The sequence below is a fragment of the Maylandia zebra genome, linkage group LG3 (genome assembly GCF_041146795.1).
Source record: "Maylandia zebra isolate NMK-2024a linkage group LG3, Mzebra_GT3a, whole genome shotgun sequence".
NCBI lineage: Eukaryota > Metazoa > Chordata > Actinopteri > Cichliformes > Cichlidae > Maylandia > Maylandia zebra.
This window is the reverse complement of record NC_135169.1, coordinates 53,856,055-53,869,853: the sequence shown is the minus strand read 5'-3', so window position 1 is coordinate 53,869,853 and position 13,799 is coordinate 53,856,055. Positions and strand designations below refer to the sequence as shown.

At 40.5% G+C, this 13,799-nt stretch overlaps 1 protein-coding gene across 1 annotated transcript in view; it reads right to left on the bottom strand.

Annotated features, from left to right (window-relative positions):
- Positions 1 to 10,958, bottom strand: part of ache (acetylcholinesterase (Yt blood group)) — a 29,071-nt gene extending 18,113 nt beyond the window's left edge. The window contains exon 1 of the mRNA XM_004574319.3: positions 10,757 to 10,958. The gene's annotated coding sequence lies outside the window, so the exon portion shown is untranslated. The remainder of the gene's footprint in view (positions 1 to 10,756) is intronic.
- Between the last annotated feature and the right edge of the window lie 2,841 nt (positions 10,959 to 13,799).

Below are 13,799 nucleotides of genomic sequence, written 5' to 3'. Positions count from 1 at the left end.
ATTATTCATTTCAATTTTATACATAAAACACCAAAATCACAACAACAGTCACCTCAGGGCACTTTATACTGCAAGGTAAAGGCCCAATAATAATGCAGAGAGAACCCCAACAATCAGTCGATCCCCTCTGAGCAAGAACTTAGTGAGGAGGAAGAAAAGCTCTGAGAAACCAGACCAGACTGCCGTGACCGGTCTGGGGTGAAGGGAGGAAGACAGAACGAAAGACGCAGCGTGGAAGACAGAAAGAGATCAATAATAACTAATGAATAAATGCAGAATGGTGTATAAACACATAGTGAGTGAATAAGAAACATTAGTGCACAGTCCTCTGCAGCCTGGACCTATTGCAGCATCACTAAGGGAGGATTCAGGGTCACCTGATCCAACCCAACTATATGCTTTAGCAAAAAGGGAAGTGTTAAGTATGAAAGTAGAGAGGATGGATGTCTCTCGAATCCCGACTGGCAGCTGGTTTCTGCAGAAGAGACTCTGAAAGCTCTGCCTCCCGTTTTACTTTTTAAAACCCAGGAGCCACAAGTAAGACAAGTCTGACAGCAAAGTGCTCTAATGGGGTTATGCGATACTGTGAGTTTTACTAAAGTAAACATAAAACGTGTCAGGGTCACAAGGTTGCGTGTGTTAAGTCAAATTTATTCATATAGCACATTGACCAAGGTGCTGTACATTTAAGATAATCAACAGAGACAAAAACATAGGAAGACATGGCAAAAGTTAGGAAACAAGAATCATAAAATTAGAAGATTTGAGTGAGAAATAAGACCAATACAAGCAGTACCAACTGATTGTGATTTAAAAGCCAAAGAATAAAAGTGGGTTTGTAAGACGGGTTTGAAAGTGTTGGGGAGGTCCTGATGTGAAGGAGCAGTCACAGCAAAGGCTCGGTCTCCTCTGAGCTTTGGTCCGCAGACCTCAGTGATCTTGCAGGAGCGTACCAATTCAACAGATCAGAAAGGTATGAGGGTGCTAACCCGTGCAACGCCTCAAAAACAAATAATAAAATCTTAAAATTAATTCAAAAACTAACTGGCAGCCAGTGTAAGGATGCCAGTATGGGAGATATGTGGTCTCACCTCCCAGTTAGTAACTGTGCTGCAGCGTTTTGGACCAGCTACAGTCGGCTAACTGATGACAGGCTAACACCAGAGTAAAGACTATTACAGAGAGTCGAGGAGAGATGAAATGAAGGCATGAACAGCTCTGTCAAAGTCTCTGAAACAGAGAAATGGCTTCACTTTAGCAAGAAGATGAAAGAAACTGGACTTGATTACAGCATTGATCTGTTTATCAAACATTAGAGTCAAAAATCCCTCCTGGGTTCCTCTTAACATCCTCCAAACAATCTAGCAAACCCTTCAGACGACTCACAGATCTACAAATATTTCAGGTGTAAAAAAAATCACCTAACATGAGAGGCTGAATGTTGTGTTTAAAGATAGCAGAAAACTGCAAGAAATCACATTTAAACAGTGTTGGGCAAGTTACTTTGAATTCTAGTTACTAGTTACTTCTTCAAAAAAAGTAACTGAGTTAGTAACTGAGTTACAAGATTCTAAAAGTAATTAATTACTTGAAAAGTAATTAATTACTTAAAAAGTAACTATTGCGTTACTTTAAAAAAACGTTTAACCCTCTGGGGTCCAGGTTGTAACTGGCCATTTTTAACTACTTTTGATGTTTCCTCCACATTTCGCCGTTAAAAATGATTTACTTTGTCTTGTTTGGTATCATCCTTTTCAGCACAACCTCACGTGTCTGAATTTACAGTCATGTTTTCATTTTGACAAACTGTATTAACACAATTGATCTAAAATCAGACAGAAAACATAAAATCCGAGTAGAAAAAGTTCTATTTTTACTGTAACAACCACAAACATGTTTATTGAATCATATTTCATAACTTTAAATGCAAATATAAATGTCAATTTTAAAACCACATGCACAAGTTTTGCAAACAACAAAGTTATTTGCATCCATTTACCTTTTACCTTGATTTTTTTAAATAACCATTTCAAACTATTTATAGAACAATCATCTGTTCTTCAATGAGATGCCACAAATTATTTGTGCCACTGCAAAAAAATAATTTCTGTCCACTATAAAGGAAACATCACAGCCTGAGACCTGCAGGTCTGACAGCAGCAGGTGTATCACTGCTGTTTCTACCTGGAGACAGCAGTCGCCTCATTGTTCTGACACACAACACAAAACTGTTTGTTGAAAATCTGTAACGCGACCGGACCGCATTTTATTGTTAGTAACTGTAACGCCGTTGTAACAATAGAAATAGTAATTAGTTAGATTACTCGTCACTGAAAAAGGTAACGCCGTTACCTGTAACGCCGTTATTCCCATCACTGCGTTTAAATTGTATTTTAGGCACCCCGCTACAAGCAGACGGTTACAAAAAGAATGTCATTTGTTTCCATTTCTTTAATTGTATCTATGAAAATGATTGATGATAACAGTTCAACAGGCATACAATATTAAAATTAACACAAAATTTGTGGTTTTCAGAGAACTATTAGCTGGAAACATCTCAGCATGCTGTGCAGTATAGAAATGTCCTGACTCCAGCTCTATACCCAGTATGTCGGCTTCAGTGTTCATTGCTTCCTGTAGTTTAACACAGACACAATAGTTTCCTCTAGAATTTGGATGCTAACTAGTAATCGCTGTTTTGTGTCGCTCCTATCACGTACAGAACTTTGGAGTTGTAAGTTTCTTCATCCATTTTCTTAATTATTCGTTCTACTCAGGTTTGTGCAGCTGTCACTGGACAAAACATGGGGCACACCTTGGACTGGTTGCCAGTCCACCACAGGGTAACACATACAGAATGACCAGTTTAGAATCAGAAGATCAAATTAATGTCTTTGAATTGTGGTGGGACGATGGAGTACTAACCCAATCAAGTAACAACTGCGACACAGTGCACACCGTGGACCATCTACCTCCACAACCACATCTGGTTTGTCCACAGATCACAAGGTCTGTAGTACAATTCCTAGCTCCTCCTTTCTACATCCTGAAGCCCAGGTTTTGTCCTACACATCCATCCCACTGTGAGTGTGCATGTGTCAATATTAGATACAAAAAATGAATATGTGCGTGGTCATGTGACTATGATGTGTAGTGCAAAGTGCTTTGAGCGCAGCTCAGTTACTTCCTTTTGTTCCACTGTGGAATTTCAGGAGGACTGAACAATACAGTGAGCTGGGATGATTTTACACCGAAACAGATCAAATATCAATTCTGCAATTATACTCGCTGAAATATCGCTCCACCACATCAGCACCTTGAAATTATTTGTGAAGACCAGGGACGGAAAAAACAAAGATAAAAAAGTGATGGTGGAAAGATTGGTTCCAGTGGGGTGAAGAAGGGTAGAGAAACACAGTGAGAGTGGGGCCAGGCCATGGGCGGGGAGAACGTGTGTCACCTCTCAAATTAGACCGAGGAATTTGTGCATAAGGTTGACAGAAGGATTGGTTTCACTGGGGGTGGGTTCAAGTTATGGCTCATGACTCTCAGGATAAAACACTGGAGGAGGAACCTAATATCAATTAAAATCAATAAATAAATCAGCCCTGATATGATTGAGGAATGCTGAAAATAATTAAATCAATTTATGAAAAAAATATAATCAGACTGAAGAGTCTCCAGTGCACAGATGGAGGACGAGGAGAAAAGATGATAAAAATGAGAAAACAAGCGATTACTCAACCAGTACACTTAGTTATACAGCTTGTGGTGATTGTGCATGTTCATCCTTAGTGTGGTCAGACCAGCGACCAGTCCAGGGTGCAACATCTGTGCTCGACTTATTTTATTTAAAAAGTGATACAAGTATGTCACCAGGTCAGCTCAGAGGAGTTGCAGGGCACTGATTTTTAATCAAATGCCTGTTCCTCGTGTGTACGTCCATCATTTGGTGTTATTTAAGCCACACTTACATGATTGTTGTCCCCACATCTCTACCACCACAGAAACAGGTGCACTGACTTTCCACTTACAATGGTGCATGTATAGAAATGCTCCTATGTGCAACTGTTAGTCATGGCTGTGGCTATTCATAGTGAGTGCACCACTGTTTAAACGCGTAAACACAATCTCATAAGTGTCTTTGCTGTATGAAATCTGACACTTTACTAGTTAGTCAAAGATAATATTCATTTTGCTCTATCGAAGCATATTAGCAACTGTAAACAGGATCTAGATGTTCTGTGGTACATGTGTGGCACTGCAGGGGTGTCACAATACCAGAAATCCAAACTCAGTGCAAACACCCAGTGGCGGTCCTAGCCTGTTTGGCGCCCCGGGCAAACACTCCCTCTGGCACCCCCCCCCCCCCCCCCCCCACACACACACACACACACACACACACAAAACACATCAAGGATTATACATTAACATAAAACTGTTGTCGGAACCATACTGAATTTCGCCAGAGACACACACACACACACACACACACATATGAAAAGAGAGAGAGTATGCATTGTATGCAAAGAGCTACCAAACAGCCATCATAATTCGTCATACAATGAGAACAGGACAAATCAACAACTGACAATGACTAATTAATATTAAAATCTGTAACATAATATTTGGAGTTTAGTCTGTTACTGTTACTATTTTTACCATTTATTTTTGGAGCAACTGTAACCCACATAATTTCCTTAGGGATTAATAAAGTATTCTGATTCTGATAGTTTCAGGATGACCTGCCATTATCCAATGACACATCTGCTTACCTGCATCTTTTGCTCGTTTCTCCTCCTCTTCTTTTCTCGTTTTTCTAAACTGAGGACCTGATGGCTTTGAACTTTTCTTGTCCATCTTCCATTGGTTTTAATTTTGCACTCCAGTATGAACACCCATCCCCCAACTCAGGGATCACCACAACATAACCTAATAGACCAACACCTTAGTTCACAGATTCACTTAGTCTAAGGTGTATTTCTGGTAGGGCTGCTCGATTATGGCAAAAATGATAATCACGATTATTTTTCACTGAAATTGAGATCACGATTATTTGACGATATTTATTTAACCCTTTAAGACCTACTATAGAACCAAGTCCACCAGAGCTTATATTATTTTTTTTACATGTTGTAGTGCCATTTGTGGGAGCATTTCAAGTTGCTATACATCAATACAACTGTTATAGCCCATATTTTAATAATATGTATGCATTAAGTCCATAGTAATTACATAAATTGCAAAAAAGTGCAATAAACTACAAAAAAATAGAAAATCGCTTTTGTTTTGTTTACATATATTTCTACTTGGAGAAATTTAAGAGGTTTATCCCTCAAAACTTTAAATACAATAAAGTTGCAAAAAATAGTTTACAACAACAGGAAATTTATTTTGAGTGTCTTCATAGTTTTATTTTGGAGATACAGCAATTTTTATATACTGCAGGAAAAACAAAAAACAATCCTATGATGCAAATTTGCAAAGAAAACAGCATGTGCATCATTTCACTGTGGGAAGTGTTACGAACAGCTGATAGGATCGGCAAAGCGTGTTTCTGGAATATTATGTTTTTGTTCCTGCAAGCGCTTTTTATGCAATTTTTGCAAAGCTATATGTGGAAGGAAACCGTGACCGAGGACAAGCTGATGGCATCAGATGTAAGTACAACTCCTCCGGTTTCATATGCAAAACAAATTATTGCGCTAGCTTACACGGTTCAGGTTCTACAGGGATTTAAAAATAGTTACACAAAACGGAGCGTGCTGCTCTGACCGGCTTTAAAAGGTTAACAATGACTTTAAAAAAAATAATATAAAATAGTGTGCAACACCACTGAAGTTTTTTTTTTTTAAACTCTCTTTTCAACCAATGGCAGTCACTCTCCAAATAACTTCTGCTTAGCTTTCCGAGCTTCCCTCGGGTCCTCTTAATCAGCGGTCTCCACCCTTTTTTGCGCCACGGACCAGTTTATGCCCGACAATATTTTCACGGACCGGCCTTTAAGGTGTCGCGGATAAATGAGGGAGGGGCTAATAATCGGCTCAGTCATTTTTAATGATCGTTGAAAGCCCAGATCGTAATCGTGATTAAAATTCGATTAATTGAGCAGCCCTAATTTCTGGGATTTCACACAACCCAGGATTCAAATCATGAATACATAATTTACAACATTATGAATGAAATGTGCTCTACTTGGAAGCAGCCGGCCCCTCCCCTTTCGACGGGTTGTGTGTGAGACTTTAAATCATCAAACTGTAAATTATACATTTTAAATTGTTATTGATCCTTTACCACGAGTCCTAAAGTGTATATTTATCTTCTTACTCTTCTTATATTTATTGTTTGTTTACTTGCACTGCTGTAACTGGAGCCTCGTCGTCTCTCTATATACTGGACTGTAGCGGAGATGACAATAAAGTTTACTTTGACTTCGGCAGCGAGCAGGCGCACCGAGGGCTCTCGCGCTCACTTTTCTCGTATAGAATTTCGAAAAAACATCGGTGCAAATTATAAGTCTGTATCATGTCTGGTGTTTTCGTGTTTGTTGTTTTGTTTTTATTTTGTTTTATTTGGCGAGTTGGTTATTAGACGCTGCTCCAGCCGGTCAGAGAATCCCCCGCCGCCCCGCCCTCTCCTCCCTGTGCCGCAAGCAGCAGGCGCACCTCGCAAACGGAGGGCGCCCTTACTCCCAGCAAATGGGCGATAGAAAACCGATCGGTGCCTCTGCCATTCCCAATATGCGCTGCCTGATGTCGGGGCAGCATGAGTATGAGCAATTTTTTTTTGCTGATGCCTGTGATGCTGCCCCGCACCACGATGCCACCCCAGGCAACCGCCCATGTCGCCCGTATCAAAAACCGCTACTGCAAATCCCCAGGAAAACACTCAATGGTTGATACCATTTTCTGTAGCACAGGGGGGAAATTTGACCCCATCCCACAACAACAGAAGTAACGGCAAAGAAGTGACACCTCGGAAAATATCAGTGCGTTATTGTAAAAACAGAAAAGTTCAAGTTGCCTCAACCTGCCCCCCCGTTCACTCTGCTCCACCTCAAGCTGCAGCTCTTCAGCCTACAACTGTCGCCTGCTCCAGATTTCACTCTGTATTTGCTCTGATTAGCTCTCCACACTCTGTTCAGCTCAGCTGCAGCCTCCCCTCTGCTCTGCACAGCTAATGCTCATATGCATGGCAGCTAGGTTAACATTTTTGATAATAGTTTAATATTTCAGTTGAAATGAGAGTTTTACTGAGCTCTGAGTTTAAGTGTTAAGCATGTTAACTACATCAGCTGTCAGGGGGGAGGAGCTCTCTGTCTGCAGCAGTTGTGTGTGAAGTTGTGTGTCAGCTGCAGGAGGCAATGATGAGGCTGTTGGCACTGACACTGTCGCAGGGCTGAACTGAGAGAAGCATCCAAAAATGAAATGACTGTGCAACATCTGTAGGGTCCATGTATCACATGATGCTACCAGTAGTGACACCAACCCTAGCCAACCCCCTCTGCTGCTTAACAGACCAGATCAATAACCCAGCAGTCTGATTGGCCTGATGCTACAGTATGATAACAAATAGTTGTTTTTTCACACATAGAGCAGTTATTAAGATCTATATTACGAATCTTTATACTTTTGCATATATCATAACCATTTAATCGTTTGTGTTTCTCTTCCGTGTCATCTTAAACGTTCACTGCCTGCATGTAACGTAAGGGTCGCCAAAATCTGCATCGTGACACAATTTTGTTCACATGACCACAAAATACAGAGAGAAGGTTCTGAAAAAGCCCTGCAGGCCTGGCAGAAATCGCCTGCTAGTTACATACAAAAATATGACTCTTTATGTCCTAATGTTGTGGTTTTTATGATTAAAAGACATCCCTGCTCCCGAAGATGGCTGCACAGTATCTATCACAGCGTCGTCCCCTCCCACAGGAAGCTGCATTTTCCTGTCTCCACACTCGGCACACACACGCAGGCTGTACAGGTTACTGGCAAACCCGGTTTTTAATATGTTAACAATAAACAGTAGCGCTTCAAGATAAATGCTACAATGAGAACATAACCCTTCTGCTTAAAAAATAAATATGATATCAACATACTTCACCAGATGAATATTTATTAAGTGACAGCTATAGGCCTTTTTTGTTCCACAGATAAATGACTTCAAAGAGATTTACAAAAACAAAGCAAGTCACAATGTGCAAAAAATACACAGTATTAGCTCTGATAATAAGTCTAAAAAGGGGTAAAATCATAAAAGTATTATTTTTATTAAATTAAATTACACAAAAGACAAGAATTAGTATTTAACATAGTGCACAAGCATCGTCTGTTGAATACAAAAACTGGAACAACTGGAAATAACGTACTAATAATTATATATTAATAGTTTTATAATAATTCATACATTCAAAATTTAATGATGAGCAAACAAAAGGAAACTAGCAACACGGCTGCACAGCCTGATGCTCCACGAACAAAAGCATGCTCTAAAGTTCAGCTTTGTTTCTACCCCAAAAGTGGGGATAGTGACACTCCACTCAAGTCACCCACTCAAATGAAATATAAATCCACTTGCATTAAATAACTGTCTTTCACAGCAGTGTTTATCTTTCTCACAGCTACCAGAGATAAAGAAATCTTCAGTTTGGTTTAAGCAAGAGTGCAGCCTGAGTACAGTGTAGGTGCTGGGACACGAGCTAGAAACTCACCTTATTATTACCTGTAAAGATTTCTAACTTGAGTGCAAAATAACAGGCTGGAATAATAGGAACAAATTAAAGTGAAAATAATCGTCTTGAATCCTCTATGCTCGCCAAAGCAGCAAAGCAGCAGAGCAACCAGAGTTTGGATCCAGAAATGTGCAGAGCCAGAATCACTTACAGATATTAACTTGTGTGATAAAACTGCACGCACATGCAAGTTTTATTAAATGAACACATTCAGTAAAACCTGCAGCGCTGATTAAACTTTGGCAATCATCCCACTGACATTGTATAAGGACTGAGTGCTGTCTGCTGCCAAAATAGCTTTTACTGTTATGACTTGGAAAAGAAATACATTCAAGCTACCGAGACCTGCAGATACAGAGAGGCAGGAGAAAATGGTTGCTTTGTTTTTAACTGCAGATATCATTCATTAAGGCAGGACTGGCTTGGTTTCAGGCTTTAGTGCTCTCGCTTCTCTTCCACTTTCAATGTGCTGCCGGCACATGTTACCAATCTGAATTATGGATCTATAGATTTTTGCTTAAAGCTGAAAGAAATTCAACTTGTGGAAGCTTCAGTGCATTAGTGCAGGATCAGCCTATCACATCATGTTTATCCAAATCCTCCAGCACGGCCGTTAGCCAAGCAAATCACATTATGCAGAGATCCTGAAAAAGTCATGTAGCCTCTTATAATTTAGCATCACATTGTAAGGAGAAAATGATAACAGGGGGAGTAAATAATCAGCTTCTTATATGAACACAATTTCTAGCAGGCAGCTAGCTTGACTAATTTTACCTCCTAATCGAAACTTCTCATGACTGATTATGGCAATAATATGACGGTCAGTCTGGGCCTCTGTTGGTCACAAGATCAACATCTGTCCCTGTTTAGTTTCTGCCATCATACCACAACCAGTTTTGAATGGGGAGAAACAGCCTTGAAATCTGAAGAAAAACACGAATTTGTTACTGTCAGCATGACTTATAAACTCTTTGGATGTGCATGAAACACCCTGGAAAGAAACTTTAAAACAGTGCATGATTTTTAAACTTAGCCAAGTATTTTAATGCTTAAACCTAAATGAGAACTTACTGTACTTAAATCTAAACAAGTTCTTTTTAGTGTGTATTAATAATAATCCATTTAAAAACGTACTAATAGTGTATTACAGAATAATATATGTGAAATGTAAACATCTGTCACATGTATGACCGGAACTGTGGTCTCTGTAGTTGTTCATCAGATAACGGATTAATCTGTGCCCATAAATGCAAATCAACAGATCAGAAGTCGTGACTATTTTCTGAAGCGCACGGAGCCTGTGTTTGACCAGTGCTGCTGTTTCAGCCACTGCTTTGACCACATACGAATCTAATGCTGTCAAATACATTTGCTAAAAGGGAATAAAATTATCAAGCAACAACACTGCCACTGGTTCAAATGTTGTACTGTTAGAAAGGTGTACATTTAATGCAAAGAAAAAGAAGCATTTTGTATCAGCAATTTTCTAAAAACACCATCATACCTGCACAGACGCACCTTTACAGACACGGTTCTGCAAACCAAACAAAGTTACAGTAGAATTTTACTAAAATCTCTTACATATTTGCCACAATATGAGCCCGGATGGTATCCTGCCATGTTTCCCGAGCTCTGTAGTTCTGCTTACAGACACGGGAGCCTTAAAGTGCCAGTATGTAACACTGAGTTTGGCCTGGCGCTCTGCCCGTGCCGGAGAACCGCATCTACAGCGCACAGTCTAACCCGGTACCGGTGTTGTGGAGCAAAAAGAAAAAAGAAAAGGCCTGTAACCATGACCACCTTTGATGTAGCAACGATTAAACGGAATAACGTCAGTCGTGCAACACAAATACTGGTGACTTATTGCTCGAGTTTGAGAGCAGCTTCCTCGGTGTCAGAAATCAAAGACGCACACAGAGCGCAGAAATGCTTCATTGTTATGGTTTTAATATAGCGCTGCCTCTTCGTGTCAGCTGTCAAGTGGCTCGCTGAATAATAATAGCTTCAGTTTTTCGGTCTTACCCGCCTATTCCTTCGAAGAGAACCCGAGGCGACGACTTGGTGCCTGCTTTCTTTCGTTCCTTGCTCTGCCTGGGCAGCGATAATTACCCCGAAGAAAAGCAGAGGCTGTGAAAATGTCGATAGTAGCGCATTAAAGCAGCGGCGAGTTTACGGACACACTCGGTCGGTTAGACCGTAAAGCACTGACAGTAGGGGGAGACTGCTCCTAATAAATACCGCTTGTAAACATGGAGCTGACAGTTACTCTCGCGAGAGCACCTGTAGTGCTTTAAACTACTCCCCGATGAAAAAAACCACATATGGTGCCAAATTAGACACGTCTAAAATAAAGTGTCTGTGCAGAGACCAAAGAACTCATGGCTACATATCGTACACCATGCATCAAGCTGCAGATTCATGTAAATATTATTTCCTTTTATTTTCGTTAGGTTTTGTTACTCTTTCTGCCTTCACATCACTAAAAACTCAGCAAGGTTGGTTGGCTGCTTGTTTTAGGAAGGACCACCCAGCTTCTGTTTACATGGCGAATGATAAAAGCAGAAAATGATATATACCGTGAACTGAATTTTGTAAATATACACTCAGTTATGCATACCTGTGAAATCTAATGAAATGCAGTGTGAGAGCTCTACCACATATTCTACTGTCACCCACCACATGTTTTTGCCACGTTATAGAAGAAAGATTGAGGCACCTACTGTGGCAGACACGAGGCAACTGAAAAAGCCAGTCATAGTTTGTGTTTTGTCTTTGTCTGTCTATCTACATTCCTGCTTACTGTCCCCAAATGCTTCTTCATATTGATGATCCTTGGCAGTCTGATTGTCTAACATCCGTCAACTATCGATCGATTACATTGATCCCTTTTCTGCCACTGATCCATATTGTGAGGGCAGCGGTCTACGTCGAGACCCAGAGGCCTTCCTTTCTGGGGACGCCACCCTAAAGCTGGTTCTATGGTCGAGCACAGAGAGCACGGTCGTCTGCCTGCAGCGAGCGCTGTTCTCAGAGGGAGGCAGTGTTACAACCGGTCTGTGGCCACTCTTGCTTGTGCTGTTGTCGCTCTGTCAGCCGGCCACAAAGGAGAGCAAAACTATAACACTTGAATTTGAATTTAACCTTATTGTGATCATAAATACATGAAATGTAACGAGAGTAGGTGCCTTCCTTATGGTGATAGTCATTCACACAATACACCATTGCATGTGGCATATAACACTATTGCATGAAAACACACATGTGTGGCATTATTGTACATAATATCAACTATTATATATGGTGCTAGGTGGTGAGTAATGCCCTGATGGCTCTCAGATAGAAACTGTTCTCCAGCCTGGAACAAACTATGATGGGATGTGAGGAATCTTTTAAAATGTGGAGTTCACCAGCTGATGGTCTCCTGGGTATCTTTATTGTAGATGCTCCGCAGTCCTCTTCTTGTAGTCCCTCTTAGCCTTTTAGTGCCTCTCTTTAGGTTGGTCCATGCCATGCTGTAGAGGGCCTTGACACCAGACTTGATGTTCCTCTCTTGAAGCAGCTGCTGGACCTTCCTAGTCTTGGTTGGGAAAGACTGGGATGTGTTTCATCACAGTAACAGTCGGTGCAGGTCTTGAAATAGCATGCAAAGCGTTCAAGTGAAACCAGTGGTAAAAAGTGAAAAAGTGACCGTGCAACCACTCTTTGTGATTTTCATACTGTAGTTTTTTTATCATTGAAGTTTTTTTGTTCCCAGTGAACATTATATTGGAGGACTGCATGGAAGAACATCTTGGATGGGTGAAAACCTCTCTCCGCCTCGGTCCAACCAAAAAGTCTACACAGACGGACACATTTGTGGGACCATAAATTTAACCTCATTCCCAACAGCCAGTCTTGGCAGGATGGGACTGGACTGTTTGCCAGTCTACACGACGCTACACTCTCTCTACCCTGGAGATGCTAGAGATACACTACACGAGGGCCTATATCTTACAATAGCAGCTTGAAGCAACCGTTGTTGTGAAGTGGTGCACTATAATTAACATGTGAGGAGTTTATACTGTCAGACTATGTCTGTCCCCAAAACTTAAAAGCATGTAGTAGAGTAAAATGTAACAAAAGTGGTATAAATAGTATATAATAGTAATGTCATTTTAAATTCTATGTTTATTAATGAGGTCAGAGTAGGTGGTTCACATTTCACAAACAGAGAGGCCGTCTGTCTCGTTGTAAGTTCATGTTTACATTTGAGCCTATAATACTTAAAAGAATGTTTTACAACCAGACACTCGTCTCAGACGGCATTAACTCTGACTTTAGCTCTCCTGTCACAGATGTTCTGTAACTTGCACACAAAGTTGAGGAATATATTGTCTGGTATGTGTTTCCGTGTGTGTTTGTTCAACTCGGCATCAGACACATTTCCACTTTTCCACAAATTTGCAAAAAAATTAACAAACACATAATAATTGAGCAGTAGGATACTCGTAGGTTTTCCTTTATTTTACATAGAAAATATTTAAACACAGTAGTAATTACATCTATTCAATTCAATTCAATTCAATTCAATTTTATTTATATAGCGCCAAATCACAACAAAAGTCGCCTCAAGGCGTTCCATAGATACAGAGAAAAACCCAACAATCATATGACCCCCTATGAGCAAGCACTTTGGCGACAGTGGGAAGGAAAAACTCCCTTTTAACAGGAAGAAACCTCCGGCAGAACCAGGCTCAGGGAGGGGCGGGGCCATCTGCTGCGACCGGTTGGGGTGAGAGAAGGAAGACAGGATAAAGACATGCTGTGGAAGAGAGACAGAGGTTAATAACAGATATGATTCAATGCAGAGAGGTCTGTTAACACATAGTGAGTGAGAAAGGTGACTGGAAAGGAAAAACTCAATGCATCAGACATCTGAATGGTCTTTGTACATTAATCATTAGTTGCATTGTTTATGATAAAATGAAAAACAGACCTCCAGCCAACATACAAAGAAGCCCACTGTGTGCTTTGCCTCCCACAGTCCCCAGACATGCATCTTAGGTTTAATTATTCTGGTAGGTTG